This window comes from Onychostoma macrolepis, chromosome 02, assembly GCF_012432095.1.
Source record: "Onychostoma macrolepis isolate SWU-2019 chromosome 02, ASM1243209v1, whole genome shotgun sequence".
Taxonomy (NCBI): Eukaryota; Metazoa; Chordata; class Actinopteri; order Cypriniformes; family Cyprinidae; genus Onychostoma; species Onychostoma macrolepis.
The window spans coordinates 19,147,399-19,161,964 of NC_081156.1; the positions used below are offsets into that span (position 1 = coordinate 19,147,399).

General features: G+C 35.7%; 1 protein-coding gene across 10 annotated transcripts in view; it reads left to right on the plus strand.

The window, feature by feature from the left end:
• The window catches only part of dlgap1a (discs, large (Drosophila) homolog-associated protein 1a), a 123,384-nt gene that overhangs the window by 52,399 nt on the left and 56,419 nt on the right, over positions 1-14,566 (plus strand). The gene's annotated exons all lie outside the window — the stretch shown is intronic.

Below are 14,566 nucleotides of genomic sequence, written 5' to 3' on the forward strand. Positions count from 1 at the left end.
TTTTTTAAAGTTAAGTGAACTTGACAATTCACTTAACTTATTTTTTAAATGATTATTTACTTAATCATTTTAAGGCAACGGGTTTCCTAAGTTAAGTCAACTTATCACTTTTTACAGTGTAGAGAAGCTGTTTGACTAAAAGTCTAGCTGGATAAAGTAGATAAGCTAAGCTTGGTAGGCAGTGGCACACAAGGTTGATTTGTGTATATACATGCAAAAATGTAGAAATAAATCAGGGAAGACATAAGTTGGCAGACTGGCATTTGGCCTAGAGTTGTTTTCTGTCTGTGAATGGTATAGCAGACAAAGTGTGGCTCAGTCCCACTGTTTGATTAGCCTGCACCCAAACAGCCTTTATCAATACTTACCTGTTTGCTGACTGAACACCTGAAACTTCCTTTTTGAGTATGGAGTTACACACTGTAAAAAGTGATAAGTTGACTTAACTAAAAAATTGAGGAAACCCGTTGCCTTAAAATTATTAAGTAAATAATAATTAAAAAAAAAAAAAAAAAAAGTTAAGTGAACTTGACAATTCACTTAACTTATTTTTTTAAATTATCATTTACTTAAAAATTTTAAGGCAACGAGTTTCCTCAATTTTTTTAAGTTAAGTCAACTTATCACTTTTTACAGTGCATGGACTTCCTTACTGTAACATCAAAGTCACATTGTGGAGGAACAGCCCTAGAAACACATCTAAATTATATGTATATATTAAAGACTTTTTTGTATGTATGTTGGTAATATTGAATTGTTTTAGTAATTTAGAAGATAGATGCTGGGGGGGAAAAAAAGCATGAAAAATCTTTCTTTTGACATGACATGTCTTTTCTTTACTTGAGAAAACTCAAACTTGAGTTTTCAGTTGATTGGCTAGAGAGGGGTCTTTGTGGTCTGTAGTTCCCAGGCTGTAATCACAGCTTGATTGAAAGAAAAAATGGAGTAGTGTCACGAATGCTGGGCCTAGGGAGAATGCTTAAGCCCTGTGGGACGAGCGGCTAATCAGTGGAGGATGTGTGTTGACAGATAACATCTGCACTGACTTTAAACATCTCTCATGTGGACCTCACTTCAATTTTGTCAGATAAAATGGCTTACAGTTAATGTGATGAAACACAACCAGGCCTTTCCCTTTGCTAAAGCTACACCCTAATGCTTCTTTTATTGTTTTCCACTTTTCATTTGCCTTGTAATATCAATTCAGAGAACAACACAGTCAAAATGTAGATTTTTATTTTTGTAAAGGTATAAAGGTAAAGGAAGGAACCTGTTTCCATAAAAGCAATTTTAACTTACGAATTGAATTCAGTTCATTTCAATACATTTTACTTATTATAAACAAGACTGGTGCCATGTAACCAGTTTCTCTTTCTATGCAAAATATATAGTTTGAAGACTGTTTTTGAATTTTTGGCAGAGACCAGAGCTAGCGTTTCTTTGAAATATTTATGTACCGTCCTCCTTTTCATGATGGTTGGCTATGTTATTTACTTGCTCAGCACTATTGGTGCAGGGAAGGATGAGAGGAAAGTGGCTAAAGATTGTGTTTCAGGGTGAAATGAAAAGATGAGAAGATATGACGAGCCTTGACTTCCTGTGTTAAATTTCTGTGGTAATACATTTAAATTTCTTTGTTTGAATCTGGTCACTTCTTCATTCAAAAATCTAGAAGAAGTCTAGAATCAATACTGGGGGGACCAAATACAGTATACTAACAATATATTCACAATAAATGATCTCTGTATTTTGCATCTATGCTTCTTTTAATAGCTTTAAATTTACTCTATATTAAGATTCTGGTTGTCATAGTATATTTGGAAAGCACAGTACTTATACCGTGTGTGTTGTGTACTTTCATTATCACTAAGAAACAGAGTTTATTTTATGTAAACAACATATCGCAAAGAACAAACTTTGCCAGAAATGGATTTACCCACTTAATGTAAGTTTTTAATCTGTGTTTTAGGTTTTATTGAAGTAAGGTGCCAAACCATGTCTTGTGTTCAGTAGCTCAATGGGAGCATTGATACTACTCAGATAAGAGTCAAGTCAACAATGTGTTGTGTTACCTTAATAGAAGCATGTTGCATTCATTTAGTACAGAATATGCAGTACAGTATGTACAATGGTTATCCTGAATGGCTTCACAACTCGAGTGCTTACATTTAAAGGAGAAATACCACGCCATTGGGGGTTTTGTCCTGATTTAGCAACATTATCTCCCTTATCACTCCACATAGTTGCTTAGAAATCCAATCCAATAGCTTTTTAATTATCCTCATTCAAATGCTTGCTCTATCATTAAAAGGTCATTTGGCAGTCTGAAAACCCAGTGGTATGCCCTTTCCTTTAGTACGTTCACACTGCTTAGGAGAACTCATCGCTTACTACACTAAACAAAGGGCGATGTTATGGAGCCGCATTAAACAATTAAAGTCAGATGACCATAATGACCTGCAATTCAGAGAATGTATAATTGTAAACGTGTTGCAGATGAATCTGTATCTGACACTGCACTGTGATTATTTAAAAGCCTCATATTACATACATCTCATATTACAAATTAATGCAGTTCTTTGTTCGTTTATATCATATGATCAATGAATAATTAGCCAAGTAAACATTTAAGTTACCCCTGTTAGAATTGGACTAGATTGAATAAGCACAGTTAATTAAATACATTAAATAATTAAGAATTAAACACAAAGGGGTACATCTGTGAATTAAAGCGGTAATTGGTGAGTTAAATATGGTAAAACAGACAGGGTTAATCTATGAAACGTTCCTTGTTCAGTTTGAAAACATATATTTATATACTGTAATTTAGAAATAATCTGTTTAAATGTTCAAATAGTGCATTTTGCCATCTCAAGCAAAAGTTGTAATATAATTATAACTTCAAAAAAGTCACTGGGTTGACACCTTACTGTTGTGCTGAAACTGCAATGTTCTTATTAGAAAATTTAATGGTGATATTTATATACTATATACTGTATGTGTATTGCACCCGAAGTCTTTATCTGTCAGTTGCTCATGGCAGCTGCACTATAAATATATGTACTGTACAATTTGTACATTACGTTAGAACTCTAATTACCCACCGCAGTCATATACATTTTCCTTTGTGCTTGACAGCAGCTTAATCGCAAATTATTATTATTGTGTCGTGCATATCAGTTCTGTGCTATAGCTCAGAGTGCATTGTTGATATTAAATGGTTAACTATATAGAGAATTCAACTGTTCAAAAGGAAATAAAAAAAAAACTACTGAACGATTAATAAATATAGTTCTGTATAAGGAATAGTGGACATACTTAGACATGAAGTCATTTAAAAAAACCTTTTACACATTAACATTTAATGCATTCTAGAAGTGCTTAACTGTGCCACTGTGTGGTAAATGCCATACAGAATACTAAATAAAAATCCATCCATCCATCCATCCATCCTTCTTCAACTGAATTGATCCCAAACAATTTACAAAAGAAATTTAGTTTTTACTTTTAAGTACCTTTATTATACTCATTTGTCTAATTCTAACCCCCTCAAAATAATAAAGACATGTACTACAAAATAAAGCTGAACTGAAGCCGTCAACCCTATCCTACAGTTACTTTCTGTATATCCTCTAAACACAACCCCTTGTTTCCCACAGCTGGTACTGTCCTTGTGATGGAATCCTTGCAATGCAATTTTCCGGATAACTTGTTTTAATCAGCTAATGCCAATGTTTTGCAGACATGACATTGAAACCGTTCAGCTGTAAAGGAAAGGACTCTTATTTATAACTCTAACATTTTTACATAATTACCTCTGTATGCTTTCTTTTTCACTGCAGTTTCATTCAATACTTGGTTTGATTTTGACATGCATAATCATTTGTATGTACTGTATAGTATTTTGTAGTTATGTGTGTGACTTTATTTCTGCTACAGCTGTCTCATATTTAACAGTCCTTTAGAGGCCAATTAATAAAAACCAATTGAATTTTAATATTAAATGTTGTTTTGCTAGTTCATTGGTGTTTTCCCAGATGCCAGTGCCTGGTACATTTCATGGAGTCATGCCCAGGCTGTTTTTAAAAGGAGCAGAAATGTTTTGTAGAAGGACTGCAGCAATTTATATTAAAACCATCTGTTACCATGGTGACATTCACCCCTCATCTTTTGAGATATTTCTGGAACAGAACGTATTTGTGCACATACACACTGAATACAGAACTAAACACAACCACACAGTATATTACTCAACTGTATGGATTCTATTGATATTTTTCCGTCCCTATTTAAGTTTAGAAACTTGACCTGTGAACATAAAAGGGTAAAGTCCTGCACTGTCATATATCAGGGTTTATTTAAGGTCACATGGAGCACAACTATCCAGTGAGAGTCAATACAAAAGGCTTAAAATATCCACATGACGTAGTAAAACCTAGCCAGATTATAAGCAAGGTCTAATGTGTAATGTACACTTTAAAAATGATTTGTAAGGTGACTTTAAAGTGTGCTTCTTGTGGTAACATCAAAATTAATTGGTGTTAAGTCAAAAATATTATTAAATAGGGCTGGGTAAAAAATAAGTTTTCTCGATTTTAATCGATTCTCATTTATACGAAACAATATCGATTCTTAAATCCCAAGAACCAGTTAGTCTAGCCTGTTTTCAATTAATGAACCAAATGAAATCAAATTCTTTCCATTTTATTACAGTATTCAAACTGTTAATGCCGTTTTGACGCTGTTCAATGTGGCATGTCAGATTGCTATAGCACTTCAGTTCAAGATAAGCGGCAGAGCGAAGAACTGCGTATGAACTTCTCAACTTTAATACCAGTTTCAGCACAAAATATACATGAATGAACATCTGATGGTATGTTAAAAGAACAAGTACAGCTTACCGAAATCCATATCCTGTCTCATGTAATCGTTCAATCAGTGATTCAACTGCAGAAATGTGTATACATAACAGCTTGTAAACAATGTCATGTTACGTCACATGTACCTCAGAAAAACATGTTTGGTGACCATAACCTCGTTAGTCAGCTAGAAAAATTAACTCTAGAGTGGAGCATTATGCTAAATGTATGTACCATGTAACATATTCTTTATAACTTTGAATAAATCCATAATTTTTTATAACAGCCATCATTTAAATGTTTGTTTCAAAAAACGAATTGGAGTAGAAATATAATTATGTGATTGTAAATTTATTATTATAAAAACTTAATTGAGTGTAATTTAAGCATTTGTATATACTGTAAATCAGTTAATTTTAACCTTCAATATTATAGTAATGTAGTACCAAATTAATCTCATGTATATTTTACATTAGTTACATTAGCATTAGTTGAGAGGCTTTTTTTTTCTAGAGAAAATTTGGCATGTACTGTACCTGATATTGATATTGAATTGAATCTAATAGAATCGGAAATCGAATCGAAAGTCAGAATCTAATAAAATCATAAAATTTGTTCCAAAACCCAGCCCTACTATTTAATATGACTGAAGAAAACTGACTACATTAGTTTACACAAATGAATAGTTGGCCTAATTTTTTAAGAGTCAAATAAGGTAGAAATAGCTCCTTAATGCAATGAAAGTTGTGCCATGATGTACAACTGGCATGTTGTTCCAAACCTGTATGACTTTATTTCTTCTGAGGAACACACAAGACATTTTCCACAATAAACTGGTCATTCCTTTTTTTTTCCTTTTTTTTTTTTTTTTTTTATGAAATCTGGATCTTTTAAGCTTCTAAGGGGATGCAGAAGCACTATAAAAGTATCAAAGGTCGACAACATGACTTGTGCACTATATTCCAATTATAGCTATACAACAGCTTTGTCAGCCTGACATTTAAAGGGATAGTTCACAAAATGATTTTACTGACCCTCATGTTGTTCCATATCCGTATGACTTTCTCTCTCTTCTGTGGAACATGTCTCAACAAAGGAAACCAATGGTCACCAAAAAGTTTTGGCTGCCAACATTCTTCCAGATATTTTCTTTTTGTTCTGCATACAGGTTTGTATCAACATGAGGGTGAGTAAATGATGGTGGAATTTACATTTTTGGGGTAAACTATACCTTGGGTCATTTTTACTGATAATCTTCTTCTCCATTGAATAATTAAGTCAGCGAGGTTTCATAATTATTCAGCTTCATTAAAAAATATAATCTCTGGCAAATTTGTTCACAAATAGGACACTACATCTTCTCTTGTGATTCTAAATTATTTATTTGGTCCGTTATTATACATTTTTGGTCATTTAAAATTATTGCATGTCTTCAGAGGTCTAATAAGTTTGAAGCTTGACTGTTCCAGTCCTCATTGACTTTCATTACAAAGAAATGAGTGACCAGAATATTCTTTATAAATGTTATACCTTTAAAAGCCCTCCAAAAATGTGCACAGTGGGAAAAACATTAGTGATATATCTATAAAGTTATTCCATCAGAATACATGGCTACTTTTGAATAAGCGTCAATGGATACACCTGGTGCTAAGATTGCAATGCTAACCTGACCCCTCAAATGCATCCGAGCTCTTCGAAGATCCATTAAACATGATTCATAAAATAACTTGTACAATATAAACGACCCACAAGCGAATCCATAGTCTACAGAGTCATATCCGGCGATGACACGTGACCTTTCCCATCTTAAGAAATGCAGGCCCATGAAAATCAGATCCTCCTGACAGCTAATGAACATTACACCCCTTCTCCTCTCTCTCTTCTCTATCTCATTCCCTCTGCTTCTCTGATTCCTGCGTGGGAAGAGAGGAAATCTATTCAAGTAGAGTTTATTTTTGGCTCGCAGGAAGTCTGCAAACAGAGGCTCTTGAGTCACCAAAATGCACAATAGGCCTTTGCATCGATTCAGTAGCTCCGCCATCCTCACTACAGCTAAAGCTGTGCCAACTAATTACACAAGTCTTGATACAACTACAGCCGCTTCTAAAACCCTCTTCTCTCGGCACAATAACTCAGGATAACCCAGACGTACAATGCAATTTGTCAGAAGGTGCATAGATTATGAACCTTTTTTTCTTGCATTATCATTGATCATAACTAATGCGTTTGTTCTCATAGGCTAATCCGTTTCCTTTAAACAATGTATAAATGTCAGATGAATATTGTGTTATGAACAAATCAAATTTCAGTCTATTATCCTGGTCCTTGGTTATGCTATCAATCACACTGCCTCCAGCGGTATACCACCGGACTGGGATCAATATCGCTCTGACCCACATCTTTATCGGCTCATCATTCTCTGCATGGGCACGCGAGTGTGTGTGAGCATGTACTGTAAGTCCATGTTGGTCATCTTTATATTGGTATGTGCACCTCCATCCGTCTGTAAGTGATAAATGAGCAATTGAGGACAGTCAAGGCTCCAGTTCTCTGCTGAGATTGGGGGTTTTGAAGGCCATGGGTGCCCAAGTCTGTCAGCCGATGGGATAGAGAGATGGGTGGATGGAGACAAAAGTGGCTGGTAAGGAACAGAAGGGGTCACAGATCTTTCTGGGGTTTGACTCAGGAAGTCAGGAGAGAAGTGGTGATGGATTGCATCTTCTGAAGTGGAACAGAGAGGGAAATATTAGCACTGTGCTTTCAGTCATTGTTTTTCAACAGAGATTTGACCTATTGTACAGTACGTCTATATACAGTACTTCTTTTGGAGGATTTCTTGTGTCAAGAATGTTATGAATGCAGGTCTGAATTTTTTATGCAAAGTTGTAATTATTCCCTCACTGGTAAGTGGCTTGGAAAATGGAGAAAAAAGTGCTGGCTCTCCATACGCTTGAGGATGCCCACAACCACAGCATTAAATCAGGGGGAAAACACTCCCAATTCATCATAGTAATCCCATTCTGTCACAACTGCTGTCTGTACGAGAGCTCAGAGTCAGCTGTGATTTCAAGCATCACCAAGATACAAGAAACTGTTTGGAGTAACAGTTCAGAACTGTAGTCTTGTCTTATTCTATGATCAGGACGTGAAAATGACTCAAAGTGCTAATTGTTTCATTAATAGGTACATCACAAAACGTGTAGATCACAGTTCACTCCAAAATCAAAAGGAAAATGTACTAGTAATAATTTGCAAAAAAAAAAAAAAGTGTTGAGCATTGTGTGTACAGTATACTGTATATATGTATATTTCAATACATATGATCTTTGAATGTGGTCATAACTGTGTATCTTGCTCTACTTTTCAAGTATGTATTATGTTTTATGTTTTTTCCCATCTGTTCAGCCACTGTGTGGCGACCCTTTTCCCTCAGAGACTAATTACTCATGCTGTGTAATCTCTCTCGTTAATACTCATGAAAAAGACAGATGGACATTGCCCATGCAAGACTGCAGCAATGAAATATACTTTTTGTCACCCATAAAAATATGGCCCAACACACATTCCAGCACAACTTCTTAACCAGCATATAAAAGACAGTGGTATCAGGTTTCCATGTTAATGTAGTATTGGGATTCCAATAATTCAATAAACTCCTAATTATTAATAGTTAGTAAGGTAGTTGTTAAGTTTAGGTATGGAGTAGGTTTAAGTGATGTAAAATATGGTCATGCAGAATAAGGCATTAATATGGGTTTATAAGTACTCATAAATAGCCAATATGCTTGTAATGTGCATGCTAATAAGCAACTAGTTATTACTGAGAATTGGTCCCTAAACAAGAATTGGTCCCTGAAAGTGTTACCATGTTATTACAACATCATGACATTACATAAAACAAAAGTATTATTTATTATACACATATTGTTTCGTGAAAGCTGAAAGCCAGCCAATTTTGATCTGGTAAAATACACTCATGCCAAATATCGTCATGTCACATATGTGCAATACATATGTTAATTGTATAAACTGTTAAATAATATAATATGTTAGTAAGATAATTATTAGTATGTCATCTTCAAAACACATGTAATGTTCATCTTTAAAAGCCAGTGATGTAGCCACCAAAAAAAAAAAAAAAAAGCTGATATTGCGACTTGATACTGTAGAGTGTGATGCATATAATGACATAGTACTGGGACACAGTAGAGATTCACAATCTATTCTCAAGATAACTTTACTAAATCTTTGAGTGATTTCGTATTTTAATATATATATATATATTTTTTTACATTGCATTACATTTTTTACACTGCACTGGGAAAAACAACACTGAGGGAACAGTGAATTGGTGTCACAGTCTTATGAATGGTAGTAGAGGATTCACCAGTATTAGGGGAAGGTGGGTGGCAGGTGTTAGTCTCCATTAGAAAGCTTTTACAGGGAATCACATCATGGCCAATCCACACTCCACCTGTCACAATGACCTATTTCCCTTGCAGACGGAATACAATTCCAGGATGTGAGCCGCAGGAGCTGTTAAGTTTTTCTCATTTGGCATCTCTCCAGAGACGACTGAGGGGAATGGCTTTATCAAGATGCATATGACATTAATATGTCGGTTTTATATGCACTGTAAAATGAGGGCACACGTAATGAGTTAGTCCACAAAGTGCTTTCCTATAATCTGCGAATGTTTACGGCAGATATAATACATTAATACAATACTATTGTCAGAGTTGATATAATATTGTGCTAATTAATAACTGTCAATTGGAGAGTTGTTTCTCATCAAGGCTAACACAATGGCACACTTGCACTGCTCTAGTGTCACACTAAAATAGTGTTTTTATTTACTGGTTTCATTATCAAACTCATTGATATCAAACTCAGAACTGAGTGCTGAATGCAGTGTTTCTGAGTTAATCTGTGGTATGCATTATATTATAATTATATCAATCAATCAATTAAACTTTATTTATGAAGCACTTTAAAAACACCGAAGTGGACCAAAATGCTGTACAGAAAAATAAAACTCATACAAGACATAAAATACAACTAAAACACATTAAGAGACCATAGAAAAACTAAAATAAATAACCAGATATCAAGATCAGGTGTCAAAGTCCAAGGAGAAAAGATGTGTACTAAAAGACGATTTAAATTTAAGACAATGAAGAGGCCTGCCTAATGGGCAGAGGTAAATTATTCCACAATTTAGGAGCTGCCACAGCAAAGGCACGGTCCCCTCTAAGCTTACGCTTTGTTTTTGGCACATTCAGGAAGAGCTGATCAGCTGACCTGAGAGAACAGGTGGGCATGTAAGGGTGTAGCAGCTCAGAAATGTAAGGTGGGGCCCGTTTAGGGATTTAAAAACAAATAGAAGAATTTTAAATTGAATCCTAAAATGTACGGGCAGCCAGTGAAGTGATTATATATTATAATTAAAAATATATAATACCAGCGCGGTATTATATTTAATAATTAATTAATATAATTAAATATATGTATACACATTTACATGCTTGGGGATTATATAGAAATTAATACTACGTCAAGTCATGTGTAATGCTACAAATGATTTATATTTCATGCTATTTTTTTAACTTTCTATTCATTAAAGTATACTCAAAAAACGTATCAATTTCCTCAAAAAATATTAAGCATTGATGATAACAAGAAATGTCTCTTGAGCACCAAATCAGCATATTAGAATGATTTCTGGAGGATCATGTAACACTGAAGACTGGAGTAAAGGCTGCTGAAATAAGTTTTAAAATATATTATATAAAACCGTTATTTTAAATTGTATTGCTATTTTACAATATTAATCCAAAGTTCTGTCATGAAACTCTAGATGGCACAGTCCGACAGGTCAAACTCAATCTGACATAATGACATCATCACATGGCACAGCTGATTTTGTATCAGCAGCCAATGAGCTTACTGCTCAACATTCAGATACTTGGCTAGTGCTCTAGCAGTTGCAGTGTGCTTCAGAAACCCTTCACCTTCCCCAGCTCCACCTGCATAGATCTGCTATGGGGTGATTCATGTATGCTATGGGGGTTATTTCATATATATGTGCAGCAGCAGTATTTCTTACATGCCCACTGCAGCATGTCTGTGAATGTATTGCAACAGCAGCAGCATAGCAGATCTCAAGATCAACAAGACCAAACACATTAACATTGCCATGTTCCCTCCGATAGTTGTCATGACATACAGTCATGGTCAAAAATATCGGCTCCCTTGCAATTCTGTCAGAAAATTGTTTGCATTGTTTGCAACCATGAATGAGTTTCTTACACCTCTCTACTGGAATTTTGGACCACTCTTTGTTTGCAAACTGCTCCAGGTCATTCAGATTTGAAGGATGCCTTCTCCCAACTGTTTTGAGATCTCTCCACAGGTGTTCTATGGGATTCAGATCTGGACTTATTGCTGGCCATTTCAGAACTCTCCAGCCCTTTGTTTGTAACCATTTCTGAGTGCTTTTTGAAGTGTGTTTCGGGTCATTGTCCTGCTGGAAGACCCATGACCTCTGGTGGAGACGCAGCTTTCTGACACTGGCCACTACATTGCGCCCCAAAATTCTTTGGTAATCATCAGATTTCATGATACCGTTCACACAGTCAAGGCATCCAGTGCCAGAAGCAGCAAAGCAACCCCAACACATCTTTGAACCTCCACCATGTTTGACTGTAGGGACTGTGTTCTTTTCTTTGAAGGCCTCATTTCTTTTTCTGTAAACAGTGCCATGATGTCCTTTACCAAAAAGCTCTACTTTTGTCACATCTGTCCACAGTACATTCTCCCAGAAGGATTGTGGTTTTGTCACATAAGTTTTGGCAAACTCCAGTCTTGCTTTTTTATGCCTTTGTGTCAGCAGTGGTGTCCTCCTGGGTCTCCTACCATAGCGTCCCTTTTCATTCGGTGAAACGGATAGTGTGAGCTGACACTGTTGTACCCTGTGTCTGCAGATCAGCTTGAATTTGTTTGGAAGTTAATCGGGGTTCTTTATCCACCATTCGAACAATCGTTCGTTGTAATCTTTCATTAATTTTGCTCTTCTGTCCACGTCCAGGGAAGTTAGCTACAGTGCCATGGGCTGTAAACCTCTTGATGATATTGCGCACAGTGGACACGGGAACATTAAGATCTCTGGAGATGGACTTGAAGCCTTGAGATTGTCCATGTTTTTCCACAATTTTTTCTCTCAAATCCACAGACAACTCTTTACACTTCTTTCTTTTCTCCATGCTCAGTGTGACACACAACACAAAGGTTGAGTCAACTTTTCTCCATTTTAACTGGTTTCAAGTGTAATTACTATATTGCCCACACCTGTTATTTTTAATTACAGGAGCATCACATGCTTGAAAAGCAAGTATTTCTTTTGACAAAAACAATAAGAATGTGAATACCAAAACATTTGCAATTGGAACAATTTTCTGAGAGAAGTGTTGCATTTTCTGACAGAATAGCAAGGGTGCTGATATTTTTGGCCATGACTGTAACTTTTAACTGTATTTTTACTCAAATATATATATACATATTTGTTTGTATCTGGAAAAAGTTATGTACAGATTATGAACTACAGATGAATGTGTATATGGTTGATGCCTGTTGTCATGAATAGAATAGGTGATGCTGCCACGACGGTGAAGGACATTCACAGTGCCAGTGTGAACCCCAGTGCTTTGTGAATAAGTGGCTTTGCAATTGGCTGTCTAAAGATTTGCTGTAAATGAGCTCCTCTCTTCCTGTTTGTGAATGTGTGATATGAGTATGTGGCATGTAGGTGTTTGAGATCCGTGGCTTTGCACTCCAAGCTGCAACAGCCCCCTCCCATTAGACTGTCACAAGGCCCAATAATAACCTCTCTAATAACAGGGTTGGCTCTCTCTCACTCTCTCTGCTGTTCTCTCTCTTTCTCTCTTTCTTGGAACAAATGTTCTTCTTCATATCCAACGTCACGCAATTAGTGTGGCTGAATGAGGATATGCTAACCATCTGCAGTTAGCCACATTTGGCTGTATGCCTTACAAAAAGCCCAAAATTGGGATGACGAAGTTGTTCACATGAGTGATTCAGTCACATCACATACCTGACGAAGGGGTTTATCCCAGCTAATTTTTGCTTACAATAGATAGCCTGACTGATAAAACGTTGATTTTTGTGAACTTAGTTCAAGCAATTACTGAGTGTGAGCTTTCCAAGTAGAGCCTTGATGAAAGCCTGGGCTCTGACAACATCTGAAAAGACATCGGTATAAAAAGGAAATTGAGATTTTTCTGTAGCGCTGCCTTGTGTCCCATCAGGCTGAACTTGCACTGATCTTAATGACTCTGACAGAGAGCGGCTGAAAGTAGTTGGGATTGTTGATGAAATGAAAGTAGTGTGCTAGGGGTTGTACATACTACTTGACTAGTCAATTGATTTAGTCATTAGTTAACACGTTGGATCTGTGTCGAAAAGGTCTTTTAAAAGTGCTTGAACTGCCCTGGTTTAATTTGTACGTATGCATGTGTGTCTGTGTATGAATTTAAATTGAAATTCAAAACTTTGAAATCTTTGGCAACATTGAAATTAAAATTGTTTTTTACAAAAAACTCATAAGTCACACAGGACCACAGGACCTAGTTCCTCTTGATCACTTCATTGTGATTGTCAATACTACTTTCCTTTTTACATCGTCTATCTATCATCTGAATCTTAGCTTTCTTCCCCTCCCTCTGAGAAGAACAGAAAAGTATGTCAAGACTTCTCAGCCTTGAATAATCCTTTCAAGTACTGTCAGACAAAAAAGCATTTTGAAAGCCTGACTGTTGCTGGGTAATGTCAAACACAGATGTTCATTGAACTAACAGGGTATTTGATCAGATCAGCTCTGCTTGGTTAGGTTCGAGTACATATTGTTTTGTGCAAAGTGGTTGTGGTTCCACTTTGCAAAGAACAAGACCTTTTATTGAACTGTTTGTTGCTGGTGAAGGGGTTAAAGGGATAGTTCACCCAAAATGAAAATTCACCCTCATGTGGTTCCAAACCCTTAAGACTTTAGTTTATCTTCGGAACACAAATTAAGATATTTTTGATTAAATCAGAGAGCATTCTGACCCTCCAGAGAGCAAAACAACTGACACGTTCAAGGCCCAGAAAGGTACTAAGGACAGTATTCTCGTATCTTCATAAAATTAAGGTTGAACCACTGATGTCACATGGACTGTTTTAAGTCCATGGCCTTGAACATGGTAGATCCGTTGCTGTATGGAGGGTCGGAAAGCTCTCGAATTTCATCAAAAATATCTTAATTTGTGTTTCTTACAGGTTTAGAACGACATGAGGATAATTACCAACAAAATTTTAATTTTTGGGTGAACTATCCCTTTAATGAATACTAAGAGTGTCCAAGATAAATAAAAGGAAAAATCTTTAAAAACATATACACCTTACATTCATGTTGATTTCACATGATTTTAAAAACCTAACTTTTACTTGATGTAATTAATAAATATTACTATGTTTTGGGGGAGTCACATCACATTTTAATATTATTCATGGAATTTTAATTCAGAGATCAGGGAAAATTCAAGTCATTATATCTCTGAATTGTATTTTTAAATAAATTCATAGATCTAGGCAAAAAAAAAAGAAAAGAAAAAAAAGAAATCGTATCCCATTATTTACCAACATAGCAAAAACAT